The sequence below is a fragment of the Marmota marmota genome, unplaced genomic scaffold (genome assembly GCF_001458135.2).
Source record: "Marmota marmota marmota unplaced genomic scaffold, marMar, whole genome shotgun sequence".
In the NCBI taxonomy this organism is placed as follows: domain Eukaryota; kingdom Metazoa; phylum Chordata; class Mammalia; order Rodentia; family Sciuridae; genus Marmota; species Marmota marmota.
The window spans coordinates 6,212,144-6,231,824 of NW_026000272.1; positions in this window are offsets into that span (position 1 = coordinate 6,212,144).

Sequence of the window (19,681 nt, forward strand, 5' to 3'; positions counted from 1 at the left end):
TTTTTTTTTTTTTTTTTTTTTTTTGAGAGAGAGAGAGAGAGAGACAGAGAGAGACAGAGAGAGTCAGACAGAGAATTTTAATATTTATTTTTTATTTTTCAGCGGACACAACATCTTTGTTTGTATGTGGTGCTGAGGATCGAACCCGGGCTGCATGCATGCCAGGCGAGCACGCTACTGCTTGAGCCACATCCCCAGCCCCGGTTAGCAGGTTCTTGATAATTAAGAGGTAGATGCCACTGCTGCCTCTTCCTATACTCCAATCTGGAGCACCTTTGAAGGAAGTGCCTGATACTACAACACTAAAGCCTCCCCAGAGTCTTAAAACAAACAAACAAACAAACAAAAAAAACTGTTCCTCTTCAACTAACATTAAAGCTGGGAGGCAGATTGATGACCAGGGTATGCCTAAGACCAGCCTCATGATACTTATCCTGGGTGTCATTTTCTTGGAGGGCAACTAAGAACATGTAGGAGGTGCTGAGTATGATCAGGGCATATGCTAAGAGGAAGAATTTCATCTATGGTCAACTCATGGAGTTCATTACCAAATAATTGGTGTAGGAAAAGTACCTGGAGTACTACCAGGAGCCCAAGAGTGATCCTCCATGTTATGAGTTCCTGTGGGACCTAAAGGTTCATGCTGAAACCAGCAAGATGAAAGTCCTGAGTTTTTCTCCAAGGTCATTTGGAATAATCCCATTTCTTTCTCATTACATAGGGAAGCTTTGAGAGGTGAGGAAGAGAGAGCTCAGTCTGTACTTACCAACATGGGTGGTAGTACTGCCATGGCCACTGCACATTTCAAAGCCAATTCCAGCAGCTTCTCCTGCCCTGAAGTTGTCTGATGAAGGTTCTTTATTCTGTGGTTCAACAGGACAGTCAGGATTCTGAGTAGTAGAATGGAGTTAGGGTGAAGCTAAGGGAATAGGGAACACACTGCACAATATTTCCGTGTTCCTATTCTATATGGATAAGTGAAAGCTATCTTTATTTTTTTACATTTTGGAATTTTCAAATGAATATTATTGAAATAGAATGTTTAGCTTCAGAATCCATTTATGAATGATAGGGGTCACACATTTATAGCTACTTATAAAATTTAAAAATAAGAGCTTTGTTGTTTTGCAAAACAAATTGTGAAAACTTCTAGTGTGTGTGTGTGTGTGTGTGTGTGTGTGTGTGTTGGGGAGGAAAAATCTGAAACAGGAAAAAATGGCAGTGAAATAGGAATTTACTTGAAAAAGTGAAAAAATGCAAGCAATAAAATGAAGGGATTCAAGGAATACAGAAACAAAAATCTAAAGAGTGGCTGAGTTTTAGATTCCTTTATCTCTTTCAGTCTGTCTCTCTGTAAAACTAGATATTACATGTTGATTTTCTTTGCTAATTCAAAATTGTAGGAGAAATATCAAATGAAACTTCTTTCTCAATTCTTCATTTATTTCCAAAACATTGTATACCAGCTCTTTTGGAAGGCACTATGTTTAGTAATGCAAACCCCAGGATAAACAAGTCCCATAGATTGTAGAGTCTAGGAACAGCAATAAAGAAGATGGTGAGATGGCTTATAAGACCTAAATAACAAATAACAAGAAAGAGTGAATAGGTGGGACTCCAGATGAGAACAATTTGGTATAAATTCCCTGAGCCAAGGGAGTTTGGGGATTCATGAAGCTATAATGTCTTCTGTGGGACAGAATTTTAACTTGTGGAGTCAGGGAAAACCCTTACACAGTACCTTGATCATTGAGAGAAAAGTGTGGAATGGAAAATGGCTCAGAGCAGTTCTGTTTGGATTCATGAATTATTCAGAAAAGAATCTACCTTGGGTATGTATGTAGAGAAAATGTCCTGTGCTCTTTTCCTTTGCAGTTGAGCTCAATGCATGAAAAACGTGTTCTGTACACATCACTTACAAGGATTTTCATGGAGGTAGGGTAGAATTCCCTAAAAATAATGTCCCGAAGCCACTAGACTGGCACTCATTTTCCTTGGCCTAGTGGAGCGAGAGACCCGTCCACTAAAATTGCATAATTACATAATCTGTAGTGCAATTCAGACAACATTAAGGAAAGAGTAGATTTTTGATAGTGACAAAATGAAGAAAAAATGGTATTTTAGATGGAGGAGCAGCTGGGAGATAAGGAAGGAGTTGTTTTTTTTTTACTTAAATCTAGGAGCTTTGAGTTGAGTCCAGCTGGGGAAGATTAATCTGCACCCAAATTTGAAAATGAATCATTTTGAGTGATAATTTACTGAGTTTCATTTACAAAGAAATAGTTTTGGCTGATTTTTTTAATCTGGTATCCCAATGGACCACATATTCTATGAAATGCCCTGGGTTAAAATACACACTCTCCCAGAAAATAGAGTGGTAAATTGTGCCATCTGAATATTAAAACCAACCACCATTTGTGAGAAGCTCAGCTGAGTTGGAGAGAGAACTGAGCTGCCAGAAGTAGTCAGTTAAAGCTATAGCCAAAAATGATGGTCAAGCCTTTAATTACTGTGATCTTACAAGTAAGAGTTGAAAAACAGAGAAAGTACTGACTCCCCCTGTTCCACTTCCCCCTAGAAAACAGTGCTTAGGTTGAGGGCCAGATGGGTCAACATTGATGTTGAGTTCACCTCACTAGTGAAGGAGACCCAAAACAAAGGCTGAGCAAAAGACTCTTGTGATTTTAGGGATGCTGTGGATAGGGGGGGATGAAAGAGAAGAGCTTGGAGTAAAAATGCAGGTGGGAAAAAGTGTCTTCCACTGCAGTCCTGATATCAGAAGACCTCAGCAAAAAGTGCTTTTTCCAAAACCTCAGATAAAGAGACCTAGGTCTTGGATACTGGGGCAAGAAATGGAAATATGGGAAGAAAATGGCCTGCCACATGAACCTGAGACTTTGACTGCAACTCCCTTTGGAGACTACAATACATTGTGAACCAAGTCTGGTGTGTGGCAGCATTCCCCTGTGACACTTGACAATGAAAGTTTTTGTAATTGTCTGTGGCCTGAAAAATAATTTTAGACGGTTCTCATCCGTCTCTAAGAATCCAGGGTATGCCACATACTGCACCTGGTGTTTGATGGGGCTTCTCAGACCAGCTTCACAGATGAAGAATCTAAGCCTCACAGCATTTGGCACATGTCTGGTAAGTTACAGGACTGAGGCTAGATCTATGGTCTGAATCCATTGAGAACAAATGCAGTTCCCACACCTCATAACTTGAGGCCAACTTCCTTGTATCTTAAGTCTCCTATTTCTATTTTTGGTAGTCCAGAATGTGTCATTTACAAAAGAGGGATCCTGGACCAGGGTACTCGAAGCAGGCTTAAAGGAGAAATAATGACAATGAGAATGAAACACAATTTGCAGATTATCTGTGGCTTTATTAAACTAAGGTCCTCCTGCCTGAGCCCTAGAGTTATTTGAGAGCTGCCTCTGCCTAGGAGCTGACATTTCTGATCAGTCTCAACAGATTTTCACATCATAGCACCTTCCCTGTCATCCCATGTATGCGCTCTTGTCCAACTCTGGAACGTGGTCATGTGCTCAGTATTTCATGGCTGCCTTTTCTAGAGGCTGTGCCTTGATCCAAGAGGAATAGTCCAGAATCACCTGATTACTCCATGACATACATCATGGCTCCTCTCTGCAGAACTCTCCTTGATGACCCATGGCTTATCCTGGAACCCCTCTGATAGTAACAGCCTCTTTGACCTAAAAGTTCACTTTGGACACTAGTATTTAGATCCCTGATAATTTCCCCTTGGCCTCGTCAACAAAATCTCAGTGTATTCCAAATGGGCTCTAAATATAGTCTGATTTTTATTTAACCTCCTGTTTTAGGTGCTTATAACCCTAAAATAGGAGAAATAATTCTTTAAAGCCACTCTGAAATTTGCAGTAGGATTTCAATGTGATGTCTACTTTGAAACTGACTAGTAACATATAGATGAATAAGCTTACTTAGGTAGTTACAAACCAAAGTTTGCCCTATAAGTGGTAGATAAGGAAAGACCATAAATTAGTGTGTATGCAAATAACTACTGAGGCTGAATTCCTGAAAACCCTGGAATCCTCCTAGGAGGAGATAATTAGTTCCTTGGTGGAAGTGCTATCTCTGATCTAAAAAGGAAAAGAAATTAATCATCCTTTTACTGCATCTGGTCTATATACTGCCCCACAGTAAAATCTGGTTTGCAGTTTGCCTAATGGTACCTATACAGGTGTCCAAACAAGTTGAGAAATGAGAAGTGTAGCAGTCTTACAATTAAAAATTTGATCATGGGCTGGGGTTGTGGCTCAGTGGCAGAGTGCTGGTCTCGCATGTGCGAGGCCCTGGGTTTGATCCTCAGCATCACATAAAAATAAATAAATAAAATAAAGGTATTGTGTCCAACTACTTCTAAAAAATAAATATTTAAAAATAATTCAATAATGTATCAAAGGAATAAGAAAAATTAATAGCCTGATGAGATTAAATAGGTTATTAGAAAGGTTGGTATGAAAATGTGCTATTAAGTGAAAAGGGGTATATCCTCCCTGCTAACATTTATAGGATCCTTTGGAAATTAGATGTCATACTGTGTTTCAAAGCATCCATTCCATACTAGGCATGTAAAAGCTTGATGAATTTCAAAGCAAATATGGTCTTTTAAGAAACTCCTGCAAGAAATGAAGAGGGTTTCTGTTGAAATGAATTATGTTAGTTGCTTTTTATTGAGAACCTACTATGTGATAACTTATGAGACAGAATAAATATTCATTTATATATTTTCTTTCTCTTCTTCTGGGGTGGTCCAACTTGTAATGAGGCATGAGCCAGTGATCCATTTCCATGTTTCCTCTTTTGTTCAGCAACAAAAATATTGACTCTGTGTTAAGATCTGGAGTTACAAGCTGGAAATACTCTAGATTCTTGGGTCATATGAGAGACCCTGCCAATGGACATCAGAATTTATAGGCAGAAAATTAATTTTTGGCAGATGTTGTCTGCTACATTAGCTAGTTGTCCCTTCTATTGACTAACATTTAACTGCTCTTTCTATTGTGAGGAATAAATATTTTCATTGAGAAAGTAATAATTTATGTATTTTTTCTTTTAAAAAATTTGTTCTAATTAGTTATACATGACAGTAGAATGCATATTGACACATCCTACATAAATGGAGTATGATTTCTCATTCTTCTGGTTGAATATATTGTAAAAATCACACCAGTCATGTAATCATTTAGGCACATAGGGTAATAATGACCGATTCATTCTACTACCCTTCCTACGGCACACTCCCTCCTCTCCCTTCACTCCCCTCTGCCTAATACAAGGTACCTCTATTTTTCCCTAGCCCCCCAGCCTATCGTGAATTAGTATCAACTTATCATAGAAAACATTTGGCCTTTGGTTTTTTGGAATTGACTTATTTGGCTTAGCATGATATTCTCCAGCTCTATCCATTTACCTGTAAATGCAATGATTTCATTCTTTTTTAAGGCTGAGTAATATTCTATTGTGTATTTATACCACATTTTCTTTATCCATTCATCTGTTGAAGGGCATCTAGGTTGGTTTCATAGTTTGGCTATAGTAAATTGAGCTGCCATAAACATTGATCTGGCTGGGCATGGTGGTGTATGCCTGTAATCCCAGCAGCTGGGAAGGCTGAGGCTGGAGGATCATGAGTCAAAGCCAGCCTCAGCAATTTAGTGAGGACCTAAGCAATTCAGTGAGAACCTGTCTCTAATTAAAATATTGTAAAAAGGGATAGGATGTGGCTCAGAGGTTAAATGCCCATGGGTTCACCCCAGTACCAGAAAAAAACAAAGTTTAAAAAAACATTGATATGGCTGCATAACTGTAGTATGCTGATTTTAAGTCTTTTGGTATAAAATGAGAAGTGGGATACATGGGTCAAATGGTGGTTTCACTCCAAGTTTTCTGAGGAATCTCCATACTGCTTTCGAGAGTGATAGCACCAATTTGGAGTCCCACAGAAATGTATGAGAGTGCCTTACTCTCTATACGCTTGCCAACATTTATTGTTACTTGTATTCTTGATAACTGCCATTCTGACTGAAGTGAAATGAAATCCTAGTGTAGTTTTGATTTGTATTTCCTTAGTTGCTAGAGATGTTGAACAGACTCCTAAAGTGCAAGAAGTAAAATCAAGAATCAATAAGTGGAATGTATTGAAACTAAAATGCTTCTTCTCAGCAAAGGAAACAATATTCTGAACAGAGAGCCTACAGAATGGGAGAAAATCTCTACCATATGCACTTCAGATAAATCACTAATATCTAGGATATATAAAGAACTAAAAAAAGTTAACACCAAAATAAATAAATAAATAAACAAGCAAACAAATAAATATATAAATAATCCAATCAATAAATATACTAAGGAACTGAACAGTCACTTCACAGAAGAAATACAATCAATCAATATAGTTTATGTGTTCTTATTTTTTTTAAAAAAAGAAGACATAGCTCTCCTTTTTATAAAGTTTTTCCAACATTCAGCACCCTTTCTGATAGGTAACCATGATTAACAGTTTGGGGTGTATTATTTTAAAACATATTCTATAATAATCCCATCATTATATACAACTATAATGCACCAATTTAAAATGTGAAAAAATAAAAAACAGATGCAAACAAACAAAAACCTAACAGTGCCTTTTACCTTTCTTCATGGTTAGAATCACCAATCATGCATTGTTTAAACAGAACAGTCCCTAGGCTGATCCACAGATTTAGGAAATTGTATGGAATTTTGGATGCAGGAGTCTACCAGAATTGGCAACAACAGCTCTGTACTTGACCCTACAAGGAATGAAGGGGAAATGGGGAACACCTCTGCTGTCCTAATCTAATTTGCTGTGGAATAACAACCCAGTAACTCTTGCCTGCCTTGCCTTTTGTCAATACCCCAGGGTGATTTTCAAACCCAGAACCAGTTGTGTAATTTGAGGGCCTACTGCAAAATGAAAACACCAGGGCTCTGGTTCAAGCATGACAAGATGGTGACAACAGAGACCAAGTGAAACAGCCCACCCTGAGGGATTATAAAGATTTCAACCCAGGAGAGCTGTCCTACTTAGCCCAACAGGAATATTCCATAAAAGGGAGATTTGTCCTCTACTTAGTTGATTGTTCCTGAGCCAGCTAGCCTGCAGTCTCTCTCTAAGGCCCTGCTGTGGAGCCAGAAGCTCATTCCCATCTCTGCAAGCATGCCTGAATGACACAGTCAGTTATAGACCACACAGATCCCCCCAGACAGGCTCATGTCTCCCCCATGGTTTTAGCAGAATGTCTGCCACTCAAAGATGTCCCACTCCGCAGAAAAAAACAATAATCTAGGATTTTTTCAGAGATATAAGTACAGTATAATATTTTAACACACATGGGTGATTATGAATACATTGATCTGCCAGTTGCCTTCTCCACTTACTAAAATGGATACAGGATGTTTCCATGATAGCACAAATAGTCTGCCTCACTTTTGTACATATTCCCAAGAATTCTAGGGTATGTATGTGCCCAAATTAATTAAAATATCTTTCGGATGGTCATAAGTTGTTTTCCACTTACACACACACACACACACACACACACACACACATATATANAGCAAATACAGGCAGCAAAAGATTATTTTGATAAAGAGCTATATAAGCAAATACAGGAAGCAAAAGGTTACTTCAATAAAGAAATAAAAGTTCTGAAAAAACCAAACAAATCCATGCAGTAAAGGAAAAAATGAACCAAATTAAAAACTCAATAGAAAGCAAATCACCAACAGATTAGATAGCTTGGAAGACAGGACTTCAGACAATGAAGACAAAATATATAATCTTGAAAAGAATGTTGAACACACAGTGAGGAGAGTATATAACCATGAGCAAAATATTCAAGAATTATGGGATAACATAAGAAGACCAAATTTAACAATTATTGAGATAGAGGAAGGGATAGAGTTCCAAACCAAAGGAATGGGTAATCTATTAAATAAAATAATATTAGAAAATTTTCCAAACATGAAGAATGCTTTGGAAAATCAAATACAAGAGATTTACAGGACACCAAATGTATAAAATTACAACAGATCCACACCAAGGCACATTATAATGAAAATGCCTAACATACAGAATAAGAAGAGAATATTAAAAGCCATGAGAAAAAGGAATCTGATTATATATAGGGGGAAATCAAGTAGGATATCTGCAGGTTTCACAATCCAGACCCTGAAAGCTAGAAGATCCTGGAACAACATATAGCAAGCTCTGAAAGAAAATGAATGCCAACCAAGAATCTTATATCCAGCAAAATTAAGCTTTAGATTTGATGATTAGATAAAAACCTTCCATGATAAACAAAAGTTAAAATAATTTATACCTAGAAAGCCTGCACTACAGAACGTCCTCAGCAAAATATTCCAAGAGAATAGAAATGAAAAACAATGATGAAAATAAGCAGAGGAAAAAATTACACTAAAGGAAAATCTAATCAGAGGAGAGCCCAAGTCACATTACATACCAAAAATAAACAAAAGTACCTGGGAATACAAATCATGTCTCAATAATAACCCTGAATGTTAATGGCCTGAACTCACCAATCAAAAGACATAGACTGGCAGATTGGATTAAAACAACAACAACAACAATGTGCTACCTTCAGGAGACTCATCTGATAGGAAAAGACATCCACAGACTGAAGGTGAAAGGTTGGGAAAAATCATACCACTCACATGGACTGTGGAAACAAGCAGGGGTTTCCATCCTCATATCAAATAAAGTAGACTTCAAGCCAAAGTTAATCAAAAGGTATGAAGAAGGACATTTTATACTGCTTAAGGGAGCCATACATCAACAAGATATATTATAAATATATATGCCCCAAACCATGGAGCATCTACAGTCATTAAAACAATTTGCTAATACAAAAAATTTAGGGACTGGGGCTGTAGCTCAGTGGCAGAGCAGTTGTCTAGCATGTGTGAGGTACTGGGTTTGATCCTTAACTCCACATAAAAATAATTGAAGGCATCTGTCCATCTATAACTACAAAGAAAAAAATTTTAAAATAGCAAACGAATTAATCCCTAAAGGAATTAAACTGAATAAAATCAATTTTGATACATGGTATTGATTGGTACATGTGCTAATGGATAACCTAATGAAACCAAGTTGAAAGTCTTGAAAAAATTCAAAATATGCATAACAATTCAAAATACTTTTGTTTTAACCTCAGCTTTTCTAGTTTTGAAAGATGTAACAATGGGGCTGGGTTTGTGGCTCAGCGGTAGAACACTCACCTAGCATGTGGGAGGCCCTGGGTTTGATCCTCAACATCACATAAAAATAATAAAATAAAATAAATGTGTTGTGTCAAACTACAACTAAAAAAATATTCTTTTAAAGAAGTAACCATGAGCAGTTATTTATTTTGTCATCAAGCCCTCATTTGTAAAAGTTAAATAAAAGTATCTGTTGTCTGAAGTTCATTTGGATTCTACTGTAAGTAAAACAACAAAACAAAACAAAACCCCAAAGTGTAAAAATACTTGCTTTGTAAATATATCAGTTTCTGTAAGTGTAACATGAAAAAATCAACTTAAAAAGAAGAAAGTTTTATTTTGGCTCATAGATTCAGAGGTTTCAGTCCTTGGTCAGTTGTCCTGTAACTTTTGCACCAGTGGTGAAGCTGCACATCATATTGGGGGTACTATGGTAGTGCAAAACAGTTTACCTCACGGGAGGCTGGGAAGTAAAAAAAGAGATGAAGAGAGCAGGGTATTACAATTCCTTTGAGGGAATACCCCCACTGATGTAATATTTCTCACAGAGTCTACCATCTTGCAATAGTATTATGGGCTGTGCTTCAATCCTTTAATGCAATGACCTTTTAGGGACATTATCTAAACCATAGTAATAAAAATATTTGTTTTTACCTTTTCACTCACACAACAAATAGTATGAAGATAGATAAACAAAATCTGGTATAGCCTGACAAAATGTCATCAAGAAATCATTCTTCTCTGTTCCCATTCATAGAAATTATATTCAGTGGTTGTGTTAGTTATGACTATAACATGCCTGTTGTATCTCAAGGCATTATGTCCTTATTATAGGTAGAAAAATAAAAGAGAAAAAATTAAGAAGTGTTTATGCTGTCATCAGACAAAATAATTTCCCACAAATCCTCATTTTACCCTGGAATTATCTTTGGATTTAAAGATGTAACACATTCATAGCTTCAAGGGAACACGGAAAAGTGTTCTGTTTTATTTGAAGGCAGCCTGATATTAATTAAAATATATAGAATAATCCCTAGAGCAACAGCTAACAAACTTTTTAAAAAGTATACACAATGAGAACATAAAAACATAAAGTAGAATAAAAATGCTCAATTAGCCAAATTGATGGCAGAAAGGAGGAGAAATCAAGATACAAAATAAGAGAAGAACCATTGAAATGTAGATTAATTCAACTAAATCAATACTTATTTTAAATGTGAATACTCTAAATACAGATAGACTATAAAATTGAATTTAAAAAGTCAAGCCACAACTACGTCCTGGCTTTAAGAAATCCACTTTATTTATAAAGATATAGATAGCCTCATAGCAAAATGATGAAAAAAAGTATGGTATATACAGAATGAAACGTGTAGCTTTCTTCATATTAGACAAAGTGAAAGTCAGAATGAGAAATACTATCATGGGCAAAGAAACACATTACACAATGATAAGGTTACCAAATGTTCAAGGAAATATAGTTTAAATACCTTACTCGTGGCCATATTTTAAGAGGTAGAATAATCAAAGTTTAATACCAAAGTATTTTATAATATATTTTTCATGAATATTCAGATCTCTTACTGGACATGCAATCTGATATTACTATGTTACTCTTTAATTCTGTGCTAATGTCTCAATCTTTAGTAAAATAGCTTTCATTACATTTTAATTCCTATAGGGATCATTTCCTTTACTATTCTTTTGTTTTATAAGGTCCACTTTAGTTTTTTCCTCTTCATATATAGAACTTACTCACACACATTTCTTGTAGCTATGAAGTCACTTAATGTTGGCCAGGTAACATTTTATCCCTAAAACATTGTTGGCATCAAAATATGACAGTTAACTGCTGTTAAATCCATAAAATATTTACATAGCACAGCACATTACTCTTTATACACTTTGCAGTTTAAACCACATCAAAAGAGGACAAGAACCCCATTCTATGTGTTTGAAGTCAGGTGTTCAATGGTCCTAATCAGGCAACTGCACACGGGTTCAAAAGGGCAACAAGCAGTTTACTTCAGAAGACATTGAACATTAGGATCTAGAAGCCATTATGAGGTTTCTCAAGTGTTAAGTACCACACACCTTTCTCCAAGGTAGTCTCTTAATTCTAGAACAGCAAGTCCAGCTAATGCAAAATGAAGACAGACAATAAAAGATTTATCCTGGGGAGACAGCCTACTCATATTATGTATGTGTTTTGATTTTGAACATAACTCATCTCCAAAACTTGTCATAAAATCATCTTTGTTTTTTTAGATTGGGTGATCCATCACTTTTGCACTCAACTGTTACTTTATTCCTGGTACTATCACTTCCAAGTAAGATCTGGACAGCAACTGTAGATACCTCACATGCAGTTTTTCACTATATATGAAAAATACTTTGAGTCTATCTCCACAATTATGATAAGCTGCAATAACTGCTATGTTTTCATCCTTTGAAACACATCCTATCTTTGGTTGGCGTTCAGGCTTTAATCCAATTAATCTGTTCATTTTTCACAATAATACAAGATGGTTCTTGGCAATAGCCAAAATTAGGATGATTCATATCACTGCATGCTGAACTAAGAAAATTGGAAAACAACATGCAGCATAAATTGAACCCTTATGTTCAAAAAGTTCTCTATCAGGACAAACTAAGATTACTCTGTTCTTCTACAGAATATGATTTCAGAAACTTCTTAGGTTTTTAATACAGTGTTCATAGGAAATTGGATCATATACATTAAATGTATATTCCAAACCAGTCACTGATTTTGGAAAAACTATACGCTCTGAACATGGAAGATGGTCACAGAAATATTTGACCTCATTATTCAGAGTCTGAAGCATGGTCTGCATAGATAATGAGAAGACTGTAGCCAAGAACCCAGATTATAGACAAAAGAGTTTCCATTTAACAAGGCTCTGGTTGAAGGACTTCTTGTCATTCTTATCTTGGTGGGTGTGCAGACTTCAAAGAGGAGAAGAGGCTGCAGTGGTGCAGCCAGAGGGGAGTGAGAAGGCACCTTCACCATAGCAGCAGCCAGGCGGAGGGCAACATGAACCAAGTCTTCTCCTCCTTCATGGCAGCACTGGTGACTGTGCTGCATCAGCCTAGTATTAGCTTAGACCAAAAAACAAAACAAAACAAAAACAAACAAACAAAGAAAAACCTGATGTCTTTGACCCTTTACTATTCTTCAATGAAAATTTCTTAATGATTCTTGTAAATGTTATTTAATTTTGTTATGTTATACATGATTTCTGTTAACAAATATGTTAAAATTTATCTTAAATGTGTTGTATGTGTATAAAAACAGAACTTCCAAGGCATGAGATAGAGAACTGATAAGAAAAATGAATGAGAAAATTGGCTAGCAAGTCTGAAATCACCATATATGTATACTGAGTTTTAAAAAAATAAGAAAATACATTGTAGTAATGCAAGTCAAGATTTTTTTATCTTCAAACAAGAAGTTACAATTAAAGACATGGAAGTGCTAAAGCAAACTCTGTGGTTGTGGATTACAGTTGGAAATATCATTTATCCATGTATATTTTACTATGTGTACAGTTCTATAAGTAAACAAAGATAGCTAGTCTATATACTTATATTAATTTGCATACACTTAATTCATAGCTATTTCTTTCTAGAGAGTGAAGAAATACTGACATACCAGAGCAGCAACACACACACACACACACACACACACACACACACACATACCCCTAGCTCCCAGAATTTGTTTTTCAAATACCATTGGACAACAAAAAACAGGTGCACATGCCTATAATCCCGGTGGCTTGAGGCAGGAGGATCACAAACTCAAAGCCAGCCTTAGTAATTTAATGAGGATCTAAGCAACTTGGTGAGACCCTGTCTCAAAATGAAAAATAAAAAGGGCTGGGTATGTTGCTCAGTGGTTAAGTGCCCTTGGGTTCAATCCCTGGTACCAAAAACAAAAACAAAACAATAAAGGAGCCAGAGATTATATAATAATAGTTAATTCAGAAATGTGTGATGGCATGTGATGGACATCATTGAACAAAGTACATGTATGAAGACTTGAATTGGGTGTCAATATACTTTATATACAGAGATACAAAAATTGAAGTATATATGTGTATTAATAATTGTAATGCAAAAAATAAAAAGAATAGTGTTACTTTAGATTAGGTGCAGGGAAGTAAAAGGAGGGGAAGGCAGGGGATGTGGAGATAGGAAACATAGTAGAATTAAACAGACATTATTACTGTATGTATGTATGTGACTATATGACCAATGTGATTCTACAATATGTATACTCAGAAAAATGAGAAATTATATCCCACCTATGTATAATATATCAAAGTATATAAGTGCAATCTACTCTCATGTGTAACTAATTAAAACAAAAAATTTAAAAAAAAGAAATGTGTGATGGACCTAGAATATCTTGTGGTGACAAACTACATAATGTGGGAGGCTGTCACACTGAATGACCAGCATTTTCCTTCCCGTGATTGGTTGAGGCTCCATTGGTCATTTTTATAGTGATCTGGCCACTTTCACAGTGGCCCTAGACAGCTGCCCTGATCCTTGAAGTAGCAGAATGTGTCTTCATGCATAGGTGTGCCTTCCTGCAGCCCCAGGGATGGAGCTACGCTCACCTGTTCATTTGTGATATTATCCCTTTGCCCTGTTTGTGATACAATGTTCCATGGAAATGCCATTTGTGTGTCCCCTTATCTTTCTCTGCATTTGGGTGTGGCCATCCTAGATGTCAGTCAACCTGCTGACAGCAGATATCAGGAAGCTAGACTCAGCCCCTTGAAAAGTGACCCCTTGCCTCATTTGAATGGCTTCTCCTCAATAAAAGGTCAAGCACGTGCTTGCTCTCTCTTTCTGTGGACCCTTAAGGTCAGAGGAGCCATCACAGCACTCCCAAAGAAAAGATATCTCTGTCTCTTGTGTGGTTATTTTGTGCAGCCCAGTTGACCTGGAGTGACCCTGACTGTTTTAGTTGCGAGGAATGCATCAACATAATTTTTGGATAAAAAAATTGTGGTAAGGTGATAACACATCAGCCAACCTGAAAGAGACCTAAATGGCCAAAGTTGGAATGATTTGAAGAATAAAAAAAATCAAATTAAAATCCAATGCATATAACTTATATTCATGAACAAATACTGATGAAAAAATAATAGCGGTCATGAATGACTGGTTATGAGAGGACAACTCTTCCTTACAAAAGGATTCTAATTAGTAAATGTAGAGGGAATGAGGGTAAAGACAATCACCACTAAATTATCCCAGCAAGAATCATGGCAAGCAAGATCCACAATGAAAAGTAATATGAGTAGACAAAAGTTTAGGAGAATAATGTATTTGAAAGACTGAAAGTATTTTCTCTCAAAATTAACAACATTGGTAGTTTTAATAGCTGTCCATACATTTTTTTTTATATACCTCTGGAAGTGTAGCTTAATTTTCATACCCTTGAATGGATGCTGAATTTAATGACCAACTTAATTAACCAAGTTCTCAAGGTTTGTCAAGTCTAACTGACATTATGCCTGGCTGTAGATGATGCCACGAGAAGGGCACAATACCTATGCAGCATTCATCCTTCCAAATCTGTAACCTCAGTTTAATCAAGAAAAATATCAAATATGAACAAATTGCAGGATATTTTACAAATGATTATCCAAAGTTTATTTCATAGTTAAAAAATAAAACAAAACAAAAAACACCAAAACAAAGAAAATAAAAGAAAGACTAAGGGCCTGTCACAGAAGAATGCTAAGGAAACATAACTAAAGGATCCTGTATTGGTTCCTGGATCTGTAAAAGGACATTAGTTAAAAAACTGGTGAAATGATTTAAGTTGCAAATTAGAAAATAGTATTATACCAAGGTTAATTTTTTTAGTTTGATAATGGTACTATGCATTTGTAAAATATTAACATTAGTGAAAACTGAATAAATTGAATAGGGGAAATCTCTGCACTGTATTTGTAACTCTTTGGCAGGTCTAAAATTATCTTAAAATGTTACAAAGACACAACAAAATGGTAGGCAATATTTTGAGGAAAGATGACAAAGAGTTAACATTTCTGATATATAAAGGAAATCTGTGTGGAAAGATTTTTTACATGATTTTAATATTCCAGAAATAAGAAAAGGGTTAGATTTTATTGCAAGAATAGGAATGGAGAGAAGGAATTAGACCTGAGATACAGAGTTGCACACTTGACAGAGCTTGCTAGAGTGACTTCTTCAAGAATATTAATTCTTGGGGTTGGGGTTGTGGCTCAGCCATAAAGTGTTCGCCCAGAATGTGCAAGGCCCTGGGTTCAATCCTCAGCACCACATAACAACTAATAAAAGAATAAATAAAATAAAGGTATAAAAACTGTAATAGCATTAAAAAAGAATATTAATTCTCTAATTTTAATTGTTACATATATTAACCAGCACATAAATAGGTTCTTAATACATTTTGAATCAAAATAATAATAGGAATGAGAAAAAAGGGAAGTTGAATCATATAAAAAACTACATAAGCCATAGAAAGCTATCAATCATGTAATATTAAAAATCTATCAAGTTAAAAACAGACACTTCTTAGCAATGTAAGTAGAAGTACCTGGAGTTTGCTTTAAAATACAGGAAATGTTTTGATTCCATTTATAACATTTTATAGATGTCAACTTTAGATAAGTTTCAGTTAGTCAATGTAACAATATTTATGGCCTTTTCTTTTCACTTTATACTAACCCTACTTAAATTTTCTTAATGGTTCTTTAGCATAACTATTGTTACAAGTGATAAAATGGAAATGCATATTTATAGTCTTCATGTTGTAAATATGTTTTGCATATTTTGGTATATTAGATTTATGTTTTAAAATACATCTTGGTTTCTCTTGATTGGAGATGTGACAAATCTCATATTTATATTAAAAATGCATGAGTTCAGCCATTTGGATGATACAAGTCATTGGACAATGTCTTCAGAAAATATATGAATATTGAATATCTTATAAAAGTTCACTGATGATCTATGGCTCTGAATATGTCAGTCTTACCACTGAGAATGGTATACTAAAGATCATGATAAAATTATATATATTATTTTTATAAATTATATATTTATAATTATATATGCATAATTATTTACAAAAATAATTAATGTATAGTATTTATATATTTATTTATAAATAAATAAGAGTATAGGCATAAAAACATTTGAAATATAAATTCTAAAATAATAGTTATTATGAATAGTCAATGAAGTGTACTTTTTTATTTTTTAAAGAGAGAGAGAGAGAGAGAATTTTTATTTATTTATTTTTTAGTTATCGGCGGACACAACATCTTTGTTTGTATGTGGTGCTGAGGATCAAACCCGGGCCGCACGCATGCCAGGTGAGCACGCTACCTCTTGAGCCACATCCCCAGCCTCTAAGAGTACTTTTAAGTTTTATTCCTTAAATGGCCATATTACTTTAATTTGAACTTCATAAATATTTAATGATACAAAAATGTATATGGTATCAATTTTATAGTGAGTCTGTCTGTATTTATAGATCTATTATCATGAAAATATAGACAGGAAAAATGATTTCATGATAAATTCCTTGTCTTTGAAAATGGGATATATGTATTAATATAGATATTAATTCTAGATGCTTATAGATAAATTTTATATAATACATATAAAATTAAGTGGTAATTCATCAAGCAATGTAAGGTGCATAAATGTTACAAATAGAAAAAATATGAAACAAAGAAAATCACATTAATTTAACAAGCATTTTAATCAACAAGTCTTTAAATGTAGAAGAAATAACAACTTAGGACATGGATAATTGTTAAAGGTATATCAGATAAAATAATGTGGTCAATGCCAACCATTCCAGAAACTGTAATAAATGTGAATGAGTTAAATACCCTACTAAAGTTCTGAGATTTAAAATAGATAAAAATGCTATGAATCATATAAGAAAAATATAACTTTAAGTAGTTCACAATTAATATTTCTAAAATATAATGATAAAGAGAGACTGAAAATAAAGAATGGTAAAAAGATTCATTAGTGAAGTGCTGAAAGAATCACAGCTGAGTGATATTGCACATACAGGAAAAAATAGAAGTCAAAGTCATTGAAAGGAGTAAATAATGATGTCTTTGATAGTTTATAATTGTATCCAAATGGAAATACTGCAATCATAGTTATAAAACATTCATCATTTATCAAAAATGCACCTAATTATTAATTTTAAAAGAGAAAAACAAACATTAGTAGAAGCAGAAGGAAAACTGAAAAGTTACATATCTACAGCCTTACTTGGAGATAAACATACTTTCTCAATGAAAAAGACTCACAATGAAATGGGGAAAATGTTATAAATAATATAATTAATAATATTTTGCAATCTCATTTGTGAAATCTAAAAAATAAATATACAGACAACAAAACTGTTTACAAGGGGCGGGGAGCAGGGAGGAAATGAGGAAATATATGTAGAAGATAAAATGTATCATATTTGTAGAGCAAGGCTAGAGATTAAATGTATGTACAATATCAGGACTGTATGTAATAAAGTTGTATTGTATATGGGATTCATGCTAAATGGATAGTTTTCAGTTGCTCTTGCCACCAAAACAAACAAACCAACAAACAAACATGACTAATTGTTTCAGATAATGGACATGTTAATTTACCTCATTATAGTAAACTTTTCACTATCTATATGCATCCCATAACACCATGTTGTATACTTTAAATGCACATAATAAAATTCATTTTAGAAAGTGAGATATAATTGAAAGACAGTTTTCAAGGGATATTGTTAGGGCACTTATATTTTTCTTCATTTTACCATATTTTATTTTGTTTTCTTTTTAAAAATTTATTTGTTCTTTTTAATTATACATAGTGGTAGTCTATTTTGACATCTTTTACAAATATGGAGTATACTTTATTCTAATTAGGATCCCAGTCTTGTAAATGTGCACAATGTTGAGATTCACTGTGGTGTATTCATATATGTATGTTGGAAAGTTAGGTCAGATTCATTCCATTGTCAAAAAATACTTGGAAATCTTTCAAAGTTCTGTGGATGTATTCTCAGATTCCTGTTTGATCTTTTTATAAACTCTGAATATTAAAGAAGACTATAACTGTAGTTTTTGCCTGCTAAAAGTGTATTTCAATCTTCCTTTCAACAAACACAACAACAACTCATAACAGCTTCTGATTTTACTTTTCTAAACCACATAAAGATTCTTATTTATGTTAAGCTCAAATCTTTTGCCTTGTAGCTTTCAACCATGGCTCCTAATTCATAACCCTTAAATTCCAAAATATAATCTGATCATTATTGTGCATCATTAAAAACCTATTCTCTTTCCTGTGTGATGCAATTGTAAAGAAAAACATTACATCAAATCTCAGAACCATATATTGTCAATATTTTATTTTTAAATATTTATAGATTCACATGCAGTTGCAAGAAATAATTCAGAAAGATCCAATATAGCTTTAACCCAGTTTTACCCAATGGTAACATTATGCATAAATATAGTAAAATATGACTTCCAGAAATCTATTGATAATATCCATCAATCTTATTTAGATTTCACCAGTTTTACATGCACTTATAGGCTCAGTCTCTCTATGTTTGTATATGCATGCAACTTGTTCCATGCAATTTTAACACATGATAATACTGAAGAGTATTATCATTTTGATCTGGAATGTCACCCAAAAAGCTCATGTATTGGGACTGGGGTTGTGGCTCCATTGTATAGCACTTGCCTGGCATATGTGAGGCCCTGGGTTCAATCCTCAGCACCACATATAAATAAACATATATTTAAAAATCCATTGGCAATGGAGGAAGGATAGCATCTTCAACAAATGGTGCTGGGAAAACTGGAAATCCATATGCAACAAAATGAAACTGAATCCCTTTCTCTCGCCATGCACAAAAGTGAATTCAAAATGGATCAAGGAGCTTGATATCAAATCAGAGACACGCCATCTGATAGAAGAAAAAGTTGGCTACGATCTACATTCAGTGGGGTCGGGCTCCAAATTCCTCAATAGGACACCCATAGCACAAAAGTTAATAACTAGAATCAACAAATGGGACTTACTCAAACTAAAAAGTTTTTTCTCAGCAAAAGAAACAATAAGAGAGGTAAATAGGGAGCCTACACCCTGGGAACAAATCTTTACTCCTCACACTTCAGATAGAGCCCTAATATCCAGAGTATACAAAGAACTCAAAAAATTAGACAATAAGAGAACAAACAACCCAATCAACAAATGGGCCAAGGACCTGAACAGACACTTCTCAGAGGAGGACATACAGTCAATCAACAAGTACATGAAAAAATGCTCA